Below are 17728 nucleotides of genomic sequence, written 5' to 3' on the forward strand. Positions count from 1 at the left end.
AACATGGGAGTGCAGACATCTCTTCAGGATACTGATTTCATTTCCTTTGGATATATACCCAGAAGTGAGATTGCTGGATCATATGGTAGTTCTATTTTTAATTTGGGGGGAACTTGCATGCTGTTTTTCATAGCAGCTGTACCATGTTACATTCTCACCAGCAGCGCACAAGGGTTTCCCTTTTCTCTATATCCTTGCTGACACTGTCTTTTTTATAATGGTCAACCAACTTGACAAATTACAGGGTACATTAAGTTTAATGATAAGGTACTTTTCCAATGACTATTTCTCTTACATTGTGTAAAATTCAGAGATGTTTTATTTCTTAATTTTTGAGGGGGAGCTAAAGAGCCACTCCTTTTGACTTCAGCTAGATACGGTTTTCAGAGATGACAGCTGGCATGTAGACTTATCTAAAATCTAGTGATATTCCCAATTACAAGCTATTGAAACATCTGAAGGACACTCTAGTGTTTAAAAAGCACATGTTATAAATCCTGGACCTGACTGGTATTAATTCTGGAAAAGGAGGGACAATTGTATACACGAAATCTGGTCTTAGCCAGTTAGTCCTGGGGAGGACAGACAGACATACCTACAGACACACACATTCCAACACAGCCTCCTATGTCCAAACAAAGGCTGCCAAAATATATACGGCTGCCACTATATGCCACTACGGCCAATGAGTAAATTCTCCCAAATCTCTTGATATTTCTGCAAGTTCCATCTTTTTTTTTCTCAGCTCTATCAAAATATAATTGACATAGTACATTATATTAGTTAACAGTGTACAATATAATGATTTGATGAATGTATACATTGAAAAATGATTACCACAATAAGTTTAGTTAACATCCATCACTCAAGGATATTTTATATAAAAAACTAGATAGAAAATAAGGCAACTAAGTATATCTTTCGATTAAATTATATCTTGACTAGTGGTTTACAGATGAAGAGAATTTTGTCAAGCAGTAACTATGCAGACCACTCAGTCATTCAGTTCAACATATTAATGGAGCTTACACTATACGAATCTAATCTCAGAATTTTGTAGAGCTCCTATACTTTGGTTTTACGTCTCTTCTTTGAACGTCTTTGAATCTAAGATATGTACCTCTTCAAGCACAGTTTATTTTTGCACAGCTAATGTGATCTCCATGACATGGTTAATTTCTTCAAGGTAAGAAAGTCACAATTGTGACAACAGTAGCCATTCTGATCAAAATTTCCTCAACAAAAATTAAGGATATAAATGCCAACCAGGCAACAAAAAACGTACCATACATTCTGCTACTTCGAGATGATACCTGAGTGGAGTTTCCTAGTAGTGGTTTATTTTTTCTCTGCCAAGTTCCATCTCGTGTCTTAACTCCTCAAACATCTTTTTAGCAATGTCTTAGGGTAAGTTTTGCTAGCTGCTGTAACAAATAATACTTAAATCCCAGTGGTGTAACACAAAAATAATTTTTGTACCTATTATAGTCCAAATGTGGATCAAGTGGTAGGAGGGGGTGGGCACTTTATCGGCAGCCATGTAGCAATCCAGGCTAAAGAAAACTCTACCATCTGCTCTCTACGACTTCCAGGTCATCCTAAAAATTGATATCCAATCAACACAGGAGAAGAGTGACGAACCAAACAGAATATAACCCCTGGAAGTGGTGTTTTGTCTTTCCTACCCATATGTCATTGGCCAGAACTCAATTGCCTAACTGCTGAGGAGGCTGGGAAATGTAGTTTAACTGTGTATCTCAAAAAAAAAGTTAAATAATTTCGTGAACACAACATTGTTTCTGCCATGAGCAGCTATTAATATATGGTTTTTCTCTTTTCATATGTTGATAAGATCTCCTGCTTTTCACCGACCTTTACCGTAATCTTACGAGCTACACTGCATAGATATCATTCCCATTTACCAATGAGGAAAATTAACTTTAAGGAGGAGTTCACTGACTTGACTACTTGACTAAATGATACTAAAATGGTGAAGTAGGGACTAGACCCCAAGTGTTGCCACAGTACTACACCCCACATTCAAACCAAAGGTAACATGGCTTACCTCAGTAAACTGAATCGATCATACCTTCAGTAAATTAGTAGAAAATTATGTGTATAGATTCCTCATACAATTTATTTCCTCAAAAAGAAAGTTCACCAGTGATTCAGTTTATATACAGTCATAGAAAGCTATAAGGACCATCTGGTAAAATTTTAATAGAAGTATATTATGGAAAAGAATATAAAATTAATTACATATAATTTATTCTACAAATTCCAACCTTTATTTTTTCAAAAATTGCGTCTCTTCTCTTTTCTGGAACTCCTATCAGATGTAATAGATTGTTTCTCTTAGGTTGTTTTTTATATTTCTCTTATTGCAATAACTGCTGTAGTAAACATCAGTAAAAATTACATGTATATCTCTGTTCACTTATGTGAGTAAATTTAGAGGATAAAATCCTAGAAGTGAAATTGCTGTCTCACAGATATGTGTGTTTTATATTTTTAACAAACACTGCAAAATTAACGTTCAAAAGGATGGCTTCAATTTATGCTTCTGACCTCACTGTCTTTTCCTAATCACTTCTATAACCTCTATTAGAGGTCCCTTTTATAATAACCAGGGACAAAAATTAAACCAATAGATCCAAATAATGTGAAATTTTGTATTTATCAAGAATTTAGAAGTCTCTTCTACCAGTTTCACTGTAAAAAGTAACATTTTGTTATTCAAACTATAATTTTGTTAAAGCAGCCATCTTTCTAATAGTTGTAATAGTTGGTGGTGCTGAAAGTTTACATAGGCACAAAATGGGTCATGTAAGTGAGCTGTTTACAAGGAATATTGAAACAAGAAACATTAATTGTTTTTAAATCCACAAATTCACCATTTAGGCAAAACCCTAGAAGGGTCTTATAAAAAACAAGCTGACCGGATAAGATTGTCTTAGGAAATTAAATTCCTCGTCTGAGGAAATTCCAGGTTCCAGGGAACTATGACACTTGTGTCCACTAGAGGTCACTCTTTGGAAACGGCTTTTTCTTAGGCCCTTGGCAGCCTGCAAAAAATAGGACCATTGTTCCTGGGACAATTTTTGGTGACATTTTTAAAAGGCCACACATTTCTAATGGACTAGAATGAGTTTATGCTTGGCAGTTGTCAAGTCTCTAGGTTTCATTTTGACTTTTTAATTGAAAACCAACCATAAATTTTGATGTACAATGGTTTTACTTTCACTCTGCCCTCTGTCCAATTAGACATCTGACTGGGTTTTGTTGCTTCAGGATCTCTTCCCTTTCTTGATGTTGGACACCCACTTATGTCTGTTAAATTCTGTCCTCTTCTCCATCTCTTTCTAACAAAGGCAAAACCACCTGCTTCCTGCTTTTTGCTCTCAGGAAAGACTCTGGCAACATACCTGGGAAATAGTTCTAAAGAATGGAACTTTCATGCTTTGAAGAACTTTCAGCAAGCATGGTGGTAGACATTGAAAGAAAAAAACCTCTTCGCATTCTAATCTTCCCTCTGGTTTACCTGTCTGTTATCTTTGGACATGGCGTGATTTTCATTTAGAGGCCATTTTAGGAAGCTAAGAAAATGTAAGCTTCAAGACCCTTACTTGTGCAAGTCTCTTCGAAGGCCCTGTACCTATCTTTGTTTTCTTAAATTCATATTCTTTTTCTTAAACAGAGTTTCCTGCCCTCAAGTTGTAAAAACTCCTGGCCTCTTAAAATGAGTCCATACCTAGTTTGGGGACTTTGGAGTCAGGTGGGGATTCAAATGTTGAACTTGTTTGGCTCTGGACAAGTTACTTAACCTCTCTAGACTTCCATTTTTCTTGTCTTTAAATAGTGTCAGGTTTCTTGAAAAGTCAGAAAACAAGTAATTTGCTTTTTCACAGTTCCCTGAACACATTAGGGAACTTCAAGATGGAAAGTACCCACGGAGAAAAAGACATCCATCTTTGGTTTGAATTGCTTGGCGCCTTCAAATGGAGATGTCCAAGAGGTAAGAGAACATTCTGGTGTTGAGATCAAAAGGGAATGAGGAGCAAAGGTGTTGTCTGGGTGAGGCAGTTATGAAGTCAGAGCGGAATGAAGGAAGGATCTGGGAGGCAGGAGGGAAGAGCGAGGTCAGGGCCCAGTAACAGCTAAGTGAAATCAGACTGAGGTGTCCAGGGTAAGGCCTAGAGAGAAGTTCACATTTCATTTCCGGGCAGGATTTATAAATCTTGCACCCATTCCTGAGGATTTACTCATTTAGGGCCCTGTTCTCATGTTCTGCTCAGCTTTATCAAGGCATAATTGGCAAATAAAAATTGTATATATTGAAGATGTAAACGTGATGATTTGATATATGTATGTATACGTTGTAAAATGATGACCACAATCAATCTAACATATTCAATACTCATATTTACCTTTTGGTTGTGGCGGGAATGGTAAGAACCCTTAAGATCTATTCTCTTAGCAAATTTCAAGTATAAAATAGAGTATAATTAACTATAGCCATCAGGCTGTACATTAGGTCCCCAGAACTTCTTAAAACTGAGAATTTGTACCCTACCCCTTAACCAACATCTTTCCATTTCTCCCACTCCAGTGCCTGGCAACCACTGTTCTCTCTGCTTCTATCAGTTCAAATTGTTGAGATTCCACATACAAGTGAGATCATACAGTACTTGTCTTTTTCTATCTGTTTTATTTCACTTAGCATAATGTTCTCCAGGTCCATCCCTGTTGTTGCAAATGGCAGGATTTCTTTTTCTGTGGCTGAGTAATAGTCTCTGGGGTGTGTGTGTGTGTGTGTGTGTGTGTGTGTGTGACCCACTCTTACATGGACAGACACTGAGGTTGTCTCCATATGTTGGCTGTTGTGGATACTGCTGCAGTGAACACGGGAGTGCAAATATCTCTTCTGTACAAATAAAATCTTTGATTTTATTTCCTTTGGATGTATTCCCAAAAGTGGGATTGCTGGTAGTGCTATTTTGAATTTGGGGGGAATTGCATGCTGTTTTTCAGTGCTATTTTGAATTTGCGGGGAATTGCATGCTCTTTTTCATAGCAGCTGTACCATTTTACATTCCCACCAACAGTGCACAGGGTCCCTTTTTCTTCACACCCTTGCTAATACTTGTTATCTATTGTGTTTTTAATAACAGCCATCCTAGCAGGTGTGAAGTGATAGTTCACTGCGGTTTGATTTGCATTTCCATTGATGATTCGTGATGCTGAGCACCTTGGCCGTACCTATTGAGCCCATTCTCATTTGGTTCTGCGCTCACAAAAGCGTGAAAGCCATTAAGCATCAGTTTAAAATCAATTGTTGCAATGCCCAGAGGAATCAGTCGAGGGCAGCCCTGCACAAGGGTAATGGACCCAATACCATTGATTCAACATATACTTACTGAGGGCATAGTAGGTGCAAAGAGGGTTTGTAACTATGACACTGACCTAGCCTGGGAAACCAGGGAGGGATTTCCTGAGAAAGCGACCCTTGACACACATATATCAGGATGCAGTAGAATGAAATAGGAGACAAGAAGTGTTCCAAGTAAGGGAACGGCACGTGCTAAGGCCCTGCGATGGCAGAGGGCTTAGTGAGTAAGGGACAAAAGAACAGTGGCACATGAGTTGAGAGAGTGAGTGGGATATTGAGGGAGGTCAGGGTTAGAGCTTAATTTCTAGATTCTGTTAACATTTATTCAGAAGCTGCTACGTGTCGGGCACTTTCCCGTAACATTTCATTTCAAGGCAGGTGGCATTAGTCCCATTCTACAAAGGCAGAGAGGCATAGTTAGTTACCACCAACTTTTCTTTAAGCTACTTCTCTTTACCAATGGCATTTTCTCCACTGGCCACTAAACCCTAGCTTTCCTTCAACACATAGGTCAATTCTCTCTTCAAGTTGAGTGTTACTGATCTTTTTGTGAATATGTCCTGTCTTCCTGACTAGACTACCTCCCTAAGCCCAATGGTTCTGCTGATACCCGGTGTGTTCCCAGTGTGCAGCCCAGAGCTGACCTCTAGGGGGTGCTCTGTTCCAGATGGTTCTTGAAGCAATAATGTTGATGAGATGGCACAAAAACATGGCAATGTGGAGATTTCCAACATGGCCAATTCTTCACCACTCCTCAAATGCATGTCCTTAGCCATGAGACTTTACATACAGTGTATTTCCCATCCCCTTGGATCTGGGCTTGGCTTTCCAACTTGCTTTGCCAATGCAATATGGCAGAAGTGATAGTGTAGCAGGTCAAAGCAATATATATATTTGACTTTCTCCTAAACCTTGACTCTCTTTAGTCTCATTTCTAGGAGATAATATGAATCATATTTCAAATATTTTTATTACCTATAGTAGCTGAAATTCATTCATTTTTAACTGCTGTCTAATTTTCCATTATATGGATAAACCCCAAATAGTTACCCATTTCCCTATTGATGGTTGAAGTTTCTTACTACTACAGAAAATAATGGAAAAATATTCCTACGCATGCCTCCTGCATACATGGATGGAACTTCCTCACATGTATATACTGGCAAGTCATGAGATGTACATACACACTTCACATTTACTGAAATATTGCTAAATTGCTTTCCAAAGATTTTGAATCAACCTATAATACTCTCCCACCAGCATTATATGAGAATTTTCATTTCTCCATCGTTGCCATCCCTTAGTGTCATCATACTAATTTTTATAGTTTTTTGCAAATCTGATGGGTCTAAAATGGTATCTGCTTGACATTTTAATGTTTATTTCTCTGATTTCCAGACATTTAGCCTCTTTCCATGTGTATACTGGCCCTTCCGGTTTCCTTTGTTATGAATTGTCTGTGCATATTCCTCTGTCTATTGTCGTGTTGGGTTGTTTGCTTTTGTTTTTTAATAGACTTGCTCTCACAAGTCCTTATATAATCTCTATATTATATATTATAGATTTTATACATAATACATATCTATATAATATATAAGGATAGTATATTATATATAATATATAAAGAATATTATATATTGTTAATATGCTTGGTTGCTTATATGCACTGCAAAGACCCTCGATTAATTTTTCCTTTCTTGAGATATAGTTCACATAGCATACAACACACCCATTTAAAGTGCACAATTCAATGGTTCTTAGCACAATTTTAGAACATTTTCACAACCTCAAAAAGAATCCCTTTATCTATTACTGTCCGCCATCCCTCCTAAGCAACCACTAATCTACTTTCTGTCTCTATAAATATGTGTATTCTGTATTTCACGTAAATGGAACCATATACAATGTGGTCTTGTGTGACCGACTTCTTTTACTAGCATCATATTTTCAAGGTTTATCCATGTTGTAGTATGCACCAGAACTTTATTCCTTTTTATGGCCGAATAATATTTCATTGTAGGGATATAGCACATTTTGTTTACTGATTTATCCGAGGAAGTATTGCTTCCTGAAAATGTAACTGAAATTGAAAATGGGTTTTCTGATTTCTGCTCATCTGATGTGATTGCTTGCCCCTCCTCTCACACGTGATAAGCAAGATGTTTTGGGCCAAAATGATGAAACAGTTTGTAACCGGCTTTGACCTGTACTTTACTGATGAGACTCCTTGGTTCCAATGCCCATAATGAAAGAGCTGACCCTAGAGACCGTTTTTATCGTAAGTGTAACCCCTGGGTCGACAGCATCAGCAGCCCCGAAGCTCGTTAGAAATGCAGGCTCTGCAGCCCTCCCCAGCCCTGCCTGAATTAAACTCTGCGTTGATTCGTATGTCCATTAAAGTTTGAAAAGCACTGCTCTGGACCACAATTTCTTACCCTGCACTCGTACTGAAACCATGTGAAAGGCCTTTGAGACAATGCCAACTCCGTGCCCACTTTTCAGAGAGTCAGATTTCACTCGTCCAGAGTGGGTCCCAGACTCCCTGGGTGATTCCATTGAGCGGCCAAATAGCTTTTTTATCTAAACCACTTTAATTTAGGAATATTTATTCTACATGTTTTAAGCCAAGTTGGTAATTTTTTCTATGAAAACTGACTGACTGTACAGCTTTCCGGGAAGGCTCTGTGTGACCCTTTTCTAAGGAATTGGAGTGTGACGACGGCCAGTGACACCTTCAGCTCTCTGACCTCCCTCTCCAAGTGGATGTTTAAAACTCTGTTGACAAACGTGGTCTGTGTTTCTAAGAAAACACAGCTGGAGCCCCTGTGAAGGGCAGTAACCACTACCAAGGCTGTCCTAGTTTTTCATGGTTCATTTTCAGTATCCAGTTTACAAACTGCTCTGCCAGGAATAGCTACTACTTTAAGCAGTGTTTACCTAAATATGACTTCTTTCTTGCTCCTGCCAACAGTTTAAATACAGTAAGAACAAACATCTTGGGTAGACAGCAGGATTTGTCTCTTTTTAAATAAACCCAATCTTGATCTTATCTTTGCTGAGGAAGCCATGACAGCAACAAGCTGTCAAATCTATTTCCCTCCCTTCTTCTCATCTCTCTGAGGATTTCCTTCTGTGCACTGGCTTCCTAATGTGTGTTTATGTCATTGGGATCTCATGGCAATAACTATAATAACCACCTCCTGGGTCGGGCAGGCTGTACGGCCTCCACCTTTCATGTCCACAGAAGGTTTTAGCACTGTGCTGGGGTTTTGTCTATGCCTCGTTGTCATTTACAATCCTGCCCTACATCTGTCTCAGATACTGTCACAGCAATGCTCCAGCACTGTGGCTGAGGCCACTTGTCGGAGTTAAAAGGAAACAGGAGGGAGGGGGAAGGAAGATACTCCGTTCGGTGTATCCTGCCATTATCCAACTCACAGATACGTGTGCAAAGTCCTCTGAAATTTCTGTCTACGTTATTTTCGGCCCCCTCAGAGCTTGTGCCACCGTGACTTATTGAAAGGAATGACCGTGCAAGAATCACAAGAATCAAAAGCCCTGAGGTTCCTGAAATCCACACCAGGCAGGGCACTTACAGGTGTTGAATGGCTTCTTGGGTTCTCTCCATGGGTAGCTGAATTGCTAAGCTGTTAACTTGATCTGTTTCTCTCATATTGGGCCAAAGAACCCTGCTTTTCTTTTCTAGCTACCAAGTGCTAAATCTCCTGTGTTTATAACACTTTCTTAATTTCAGCTTCAGGTCATTTCCCCATTATTAAAGCAGACTCTTTGGAAGGTTTTAATCCAGTAAAAAGTGCTCAAACCTGGGCAATTCAAGGTATAAGTCTCAGTTCGAGAGAGGACAAGCCTCACCTGACCCAGCATTTCAGAGCTCATTCCAGGGGGCTGGTTCTGTATCAACAGAAGCCAGGAAAGCTTGCTCAGCAGTGTAGAACCTGGGGCCTGCGACCGGCTATGGCTTCTGGTTTTGATCTTTGTCATAGACTTTTGCTTAATTTCCTGGTACACTGCCTGTCTGATCCTATTACAGGTGTGTGTGTGTGTGTTTCCCCTTTGTAAATAACAGCCTGTTCTTTTCTTTCAACCTGTTCTTGCCTCCTCCCGTACCCTGACCTTTTAATTGTATTAAACTGTTTTCATTCTTTTAAATTAGAGCCCCAATAAATAATTCAGCAATCTAAGCCTGATGTCCCTGCCTCCTGGAGGTGGAAGCACGTGCAGGAAGTTTACGGGTGATTTCGACAAGAGTGTGTTGAGCCTTTTTGCAATGAGATTTTGTTTTCCCTCTAAAACAACCCGATACAACTTGAGACTTCTCGGATGTCCTTTGCAAACTCCAGCTTGCATGCTCCTGCCTGTCACGGACAAGGGTTTGATGCAAATATCATTTATTTCACTTTTATACTTATCGTGTCTGCAGAAGAGTCTTTGTTCTTGTCAGTGCAGAGAGATGAGTTTTTGTTGGTTTCTATTACAGAGCCAGGAGTGTGTGTGTGTGTGTGTGTGTGTGTGTGTGTGTGTGTGAGAGAGAGAGAGAGAGAGAGAGAGAGAGAGAGAGAGAGAGAGAGAGAGAGAAACACAAAATCATGCCCCAAAATGATGGACTGATTTCATGTGATCATTCTGCCTAAGTTTCTAGGTCTTCCATCTACCTGTCTCTGTCTGTCTCTCCCCCTGCACTATGCCCCCCTGCACTCCCCTACACTATGCCATCTCTCTTTACCCTTCTTTCTTCTTTCCTTCATTTCTAACCACCCACTTTAGCTGACCTGAATACAAAATATTATATATAATTCCAAATTAATTGAACCCAGTAAATTTTAATGTTCTCTGTTATTAAATGGCAGCAGAATAGACAGATTTCTCTTTTTTTTTTTAACTTTTTTCCTTAAAGAAAGGGAGAGATTGGTAATTAAAATGCTTCTTTTTCCTCTCAGTTTTTTTAAATGCCATATATATGCTTTTATTGTCAAAATTTCGATTACCCTGTATGATCCTACTTTCTTCATTTTACATTAAATCAAGAGCATTTTCCCGTGGTATTAAATATTCTTAGACAATATGTTTATCTATTTGTAAATCAGTGGCATTTTAGTGTTTGTTTTTTAATTTTAGGATATACAACCTAATTATATCCATGGGTTGAATTGCAGGTACTAAAATTATAAGGTTTAAAGGGTACATTTTAAAAGCTGTCAATAAATGTAACTGAACTGCCTACTAGTCGTGTAGGTGGGCCCAGCTTATAGACCGTCTAGCTGGCATCGAGAAATATTTTGGAAAAAATACAGTTTTGCCCATTTAATAGGTGAAAATAAATATTGATATTCTAATTTGCATTTCATCAATTATCAATGAATTGAAAACTCAGAGATAACAGCATTTAGAAAAGGAAAGTAGTTTACTTTCAAGAAATACAAGACTCAAAATAAAAAACACAACAGGTCATTAAAGCTAAACACTGAAAAATTACCAAGGTGGTTGAACTTACAATTGATATGTTCACTACTGAAAACCAGCAATTTTCTTACAGGGTTATCATTTCTGCAGAAGCTACAGCTAGTCTTCAGACAGCAGCATTGCTAAAGTCAGGAATATAGTTGTTTGCATTATATAGTCAGCAATTTACAGGCAATGCTCAAGAGTTCATTTGCGGAAGGCTGGAATTAGACATGGTTGAAAGTGTTTATTGTCCCCTAACTATGGGACTTAATAGAGGCAAGACGTCAGTTTTGCTACCACAAGACTTTTTGTGTGCACAAAGGATCATGTTTTTCTTCTTTTGTAAGTACATATTTGTGTCTTTTGCTCTATTTAATTTTGTTGGGGTTTATATATTGCTTACTGGATTTTACTTGCTATCTGTTAAAAATCCATTGCCACATACTGCAAAAAAAAAAAATTTCCTGTGTCATTTGACTTTTGATTTGGTTTATGGTATTTTTACCATAGCTAATACTTATAATTTTACGTAGTCAAATCCATCGATTGTTTCCTTTATAATTTGTTTGGGTACGATGCTTTAAAAGTCTTTCCCAGCTCTTTTAATATTGCTTGTAGGCAACCCACGATGTGGGCTTGAAAGTACTTGAAAATCATACGTCTATTAAGGAATCAATATACAGAATTTATAAAGAACTCCTACAACTCAACAACAACGAAAACAAACAAACTAAATAAAAAGTGGGCAAAGGACTTGAATAGACATACAAGTGGACATACAGAAAGGTATACAAATGGTGATGAAATTGTGGAGCTCAATGTCACTCATCATTAGAGAAACGCAACTCAAAACCACAATGAGATAATACTTTCCATCCATCAGGATGACTGTTTAAAAAGACAAAACAAAACAGAAAATAACAAGTGTTAGTGAGGATGTGGAGAAATTGGAACCCTTGTGCATTGCTGGTGAGAATGTAAAATGGTGCAACTGCTATGGAGAAGAACAATACAGTGGGAGTTTGGTGGTTGACGGCTTGGTGAAAACTAAACCAAGGATGAGTTAAGAATGTGGACAAACCCTGAGAGATAGAATTGGGTGTGCTCCTCAGGCTCTTTTGATGACAGGAACAGAGATTTTCTTAGACTACCTGTTCTAGTTATTACTGCTGTGTAACAAATTACCAATGTGGTTGAACTTACAATTTATATGTTCATTACTGAAAACCAGCAATCTTCTTACAGGTAATCATTTTTGCGAAAGCTATGGCCAGTCTTCAGACAGCAGCAAAACTCAGGGACAAAGTTGTTTGCATTAAGTAGTCAGCAACTTACAGGCAATGCCCCAAACTTTGTTGACTAAGCAGCAGTCATTCTATTATATCTCATGGATTCAGCAGATCAGGACTGTGGGCAGGGCTCAGGCTGAACAATTCTGCTTTTCATGGTGTTGACTGAGGTCGTTCAGTGGTACTCAGCTGGTGGATGGAGTGGTCTGGAGTATCCAATATGGCACCTTGGTGGGAATGATTGGATCAGCTGTGAGACTTCATTTGGAAAGCTTACATATGACCTACTCTGAGGGTTGTCTCATGGTAGTTAGATTTCTTACATAGCAGCTCAGGTCTCCCTGAGTGAAGGTCCCAAGAGAACCAGATGAAAGCAGTGTGGCTTTTCTTACTGAGCCTTGAAAGTTACATATTGTTATTTCCACTGCATTCTGTTGGCTATGGCGTAAGGTCAGCCCAGATTCAAGAGGAGAAGCCATCTCCTGATGGGGAAGTGGCAAGGTCACATTGAGAAGAGCATGTGGAATGGAGCTACTGTTGTAGCCATCTTTAGAAAACACAATATACCCTACTGCTAAGAAAAAGAGGTATTATAAAAACACAGCAGGCCAGCTAGGAAAACCCTAGGATGAAAGCAGGGCAGGGCCAGCAGTAGCTGGTCTGTGACTGACGGCAGATCTGCTTGGGTCCTTTTCTGCTCACTGTTTTCCTTGATCTTCCTTGATTTACTAAGGCCTCTGTTCCCCCTGACACACACACACACACACACACACACACACACACACTTCCCACCTGTGAGCTACCATGGCCTCTCCTTTCTCAAGCTTCCCCCCAAACACATTAGTTCAAAATCCTGAGAGAAACTCGGATTGGCTCAGCTAATATTTCTCAGCAGCCGTTGGTCCAATCACTGGAGAGGCTGGTACAGCCTGGAAGTAAAGGAGCTGGGCAGCTTAGATCTCACTGCCACTGGTGCTCACACCTGATTGCACATTTGAATCACCTGGGCAGCTTTTTAAAAAATGCTCATTACCTGAGTCCCGTCCCCAGATGTTCTGATTTAATTGGTTTGGGGTTAGAAACTGAGCAGGGGTATTTTCTAGCTACATAGTACCCATGCGTCTCTCTCCCACAATCATGGAACCCTGCTGCTGGCTGTGGCACACTGAGGATGAGTGAGAAGTTGAACAAGTATCAATTACCAGACAGAAAACAAACAAACAAACAAAAAATTTTTGTCTTTGAGCATGTGTTGTTATTTGTTTTTCACACAAATCAAGTATCAAAGAATTTGTGAGCTAGAAGGGACTTTAGAGACAGCCAAATATAACACATTAATTTACAGATATGGGATGAGGTGACCAATTCATCCTGGTTTGCCTGGTGCTCTCCCAGCTTTAGAACAGAAATGCCACCATGTCCCAGGAAAATCCCTCCATCCCAAGCAAACCAAGAAGTTTGGTCACCCTGTGTGGAAACCCTGTATACCCATCAGCCTCACTCCCCAGCCCCCAGCTGCTGGCAACTACTTATATCTACTTTCTGTCTCTATGGATTTGCCCATTCCAGACATTTCATATAAATGTAATCCTCCAATATGTGGCCTTTTGTATCTGGCTTATTTCACTTAGCATGTTTTTAAAAATGTTCATTCATGTTGTAGCATGCATCAGTACCTCATTTCTTTTTATGGCTCAATAATATTCCATTGTCTGGCTAACACTCATCAGATGATATACATTTGGGTTGGTTTCACTTTTTGGCGCTTATGAGTAATGCTGCAGTGCATATTCACGAGCAGGTTTCTGTGTGGACATGTGTTTTTAATTCTCTTGGATATGCACCTAGGAGTGGAACTGCTGGGTCATATGGTAACTTTATGTTTAATATTTTGAGGAATTCCCATAGTGTTTTCCACAGCAGGTATACCATTTTACATTTTCCATCAACAGTGCTCAAAGGTTCCAGTTCTCTGCATCCTTGCCAACACCTGCTGTCTTTTTGATTATAGCTGTCCTAGTGGGTGTGAAGTTTATATCTCAGTGTGGTTTTGATTTACATTTTCCTGCTGACGAATGATTTAAGCATCTTTTCATGTGCTTACTGGCCATTTGTATGTATTCTGAGAGAAATATATATTCAGATCTTTGTTCATTTTTAAATTGGATTATATGTCTTTTTATTATTGAGTGGTAAGAGTTCCTTATATATTCTACAAATCCTTTGTCAAATACATGATTTGCAAGTATTTTCTGCCAGTCACAGGATTTTTTTTCCCCATTTTCTTGACAGTGTCCTTGAAACACAAAATTTTAAATTTTAATAAAGTTCTATTTATCCACTTTTTCTTTTGTTCCTTGTATTTTTGCTGTTGTATCTAAGAAACCATTGCCTAATCCAAGGTCATGAAGATTTAAGTCTATGTATTCTTCTAAGAGTTTTACAGTTTTAGCTGTTATATTTAGGTCTTTGATTCATTTTGAGTTAAGTTTTATATATGGCATGAGGTAGGAGCCAACTTCACTCATTTGCATGTGTCTATCCAGTTGTCCCAGGACAATTTATTAACACAGACTTCTTTCCCCATTGAATGGTCTTGGCACCCTTGTCAAAAACAAATTCACCATAGATGTATGCATTTCTTTCTGGACTCTCAGTTCCATTCCATTAATCTATATTCTACCCTTACAGCAGTACCACACTTTCCTGATTACTGTAGTTTTAGAGTACGTTTTTAAATTGGGAAGTATGAGTCTTCCAGCTTAGTTCTTTCTTTTCAAGATTGTTTTGGCTATTTTGGGTCCTTATGATCATGTCATCTGCAAATAGATGGCCTATTGTTTACATCTTTCTCACCTATCTGGATGCCTTTGATTTCATTTTCTTGCCTAATTGGCTTGTCAGTTAGTTGAATGTTAAATAGAAGTGGTGAGAGCAGACACTCACTCTTATCTTGTTTCTGACCTTAGAAAGAAAACCTGTCATCCACCAATAAGTATGATGTTAGCTGTTGGTTTATTTTGATCAGGTTTAGGAGGTTCCCTTCTAGTCCTAGTTTGTTGAGTGTTTCTACCATGAAAGATGTCGAATTTTGTCAAATGCCTCTTCTGTGTCTGTTGAGATGATCATGTGGCCTTCTTCTCTTTATCCTATTGATGTGGTATGTATTACATTGTTGATGTGGTATGTATTACATGGATTGATTTTCATGTGTTGCCAATCTTGCATTCCTGGGATAAACCCCACATGGTGATGGTGTATAATTCTTTTTATGTATTTCTGGATTATGCACACTAGGATTTTGTTGAAGATTTAAAAATCTATATTCATAAAAAATATTGGTCTATAGTTTTTTTCTGATGTCTCTGTGTGGTTTTGATATAAGGGTAGTACTGGCATCACAGAATGACTTGGTATGTGTTCCCTCCTTGTCCTTTTTTGGAAAAGTTTGTGAAGAATTGGTATTCATTCTTCTTCAAATGTTTGGTAGAATTTGCCAGTGAAGCCATCTGCATGTGGACTTTCTTTGTGGGTGATTTTCTTTATTACTAATTCAATCTTTTTACTTGTTATTGTTATCTTCATGAGGTTTTTTTTTTTTTTTTTGGAGTGGTTACACAATACTGTATCAGATGGAGTGCAAGTTCTTAGATTTCTTTTGGGAGAATTAAGCACTAAGAAGAGGGAAGGGGCTGGATTCACACTCATGCAGGTGTTCTTTCAAAAGACTTTTTGAGCACCTCTTGTTGATTCCGTGCTAGGTCCTCAGGCTACCAACACAAAAAGGGCAGCCACAGCAACAACCCTTAGGAACACGGAGTAGACAAGCTGATTTCAGATCTGAGTTTGGGTGGTCCCTCCCAGGTGTGAGAGGAGACTCGGGTGTGCGTATCTGGGCCTTTCTTAGCTCCAAACGGCAATGCTTTGGCACTTTCCCAGTTACCAGTCACCGAGCACTTTATCTTATAAAAGCTCATTGCAATAGAACCTTACAGACCACTTAGCAAAGTTATTATACTTCTTTCCTGAGGTAAGTATAAAAAAAGCTGAGGAAGCCCAGGTTCAGGGAAGACCAGTATGAATTCAGACTTTAGGTAGTGCCTCTCCTGTACCAGATGCAAGTAAGGTACTAGGAGATAAAGATGAAATAATGAGCTCCTTGCCTTCAAGGAGCTCTCAGTCTCAGACAGAGAGACAAGGAGTCACAGATGCACGTAAGTGTTACAAGTCTTTGATGGACATCTCTACAAGGTGAGATGGAGGCGGAATAGGGGAAGAGTAAGAAAAGGCCTCACCACAAACTTGACCATGAGCTGCGGCTGGGAACAACCTGACCATTATAGCAGGAAGTCACAAAAGTCCTTCAAAACTAGTGTGAACATAAGTTTTAGTTTTTCCAGAATAGTCCTGGCTTACTTCTGTTATCCCAGTTTAAGTATCAGCACCCCCTTTCATTCTCAAAACACCTACCATGTTTCCCTGAAAATAAGACCTACCCCGAAAGTAAGTCCCAATTAAGATCATCAGGCAGATGGATGCATTTAGAATGTTAGGACGATGTTCCAGAAGATGACATGACTGTATTTGAATAAATGTAGATTGTTGTACATGAAAAACTAAGACATCCCCTGAAAACACGCCCTAATGCGTCTTTTGGAGCAAAAATTAATATAAGACCTGGTCTTATTTTCGGGGAAATACGGTATTTGACATTTACATAGTTTTGAAGTATTTCCCTAAAAGATTATTATAATTACAAAGGGGAAAATAGTAACTTTATGGTAGAGAAATCTGGCAGACACTTCACCTAGGACCAAGGTTAACATCATCACGAACCATCATCACAGACATTATATCAGATATTATGTGATATAATGTGCTGAAAAGGACACAACAGTACTTCTGTGGTATTCTTGCCCAAAATACATAAACTGAATCCAATAACCAAGAAACATCAGACAAACCCAAATTGAGGGGTGTTCTACACAATAGTGGTCTATACTCTTGAGAAATGACAAAGTGATAAAAGACAAGAAAGACAGAGACTATTCTAGATTAAAGAAGACCTTCTAAAATATGACATCTAAATGCAATGCATAGTATGGGATTAGACTCTAGCAGAAAAAAAGGAACATTAGTGAGTCATGTAGTGATATCTAAATAAAGTACATGGATTAGATAATAGTACTGTAATCATGGTAGAATGTTCTTGGGTTTAGAATGGATGATAGATAATATGAGCTGCCTCTCCAGAACGCAGTGAGATTCCAGGTACACACAGCCCAGCCCCAAGGCATGGCCTGCACAAGCAGAAACCCCTTTTAGTTCCCTGTCTTACTTCGCTGCATGTTAGCTCCCCACATAAATCAGAGGCTGATAGTTACCCAGGCTCCTTGCTCTGCTCTGTGAAGCACCTGGAAGCTCCGGAAGTTTCTTCAGTGCTGGGAGGAGACCCCTAGCTCTCTGCGAGCTCAACCAGAAGCTTTGTGACAATGGCTGGACAACCCATTGTCTGGTATTATCTGATCTCTCTCAGTAGGATTTGCTTTCCTGTTGATACCTGATGCTCTCAACAATGAGCATAAAA

The sequence above is a fragment of the Rhinolophus hipposideros genome (assembly GCF_964194185.1).
Source record: "Rhinolophus hipposideros genome assembly, chromosome: 14".
Taxonomy (NCBI): domain Eukaryota; kingdom Metazoa; phylum Chordata; class Mammalia; order Chiroptera; family Rhinolophidae; genus Rhinolophus; species Rhinolophus hipposideros.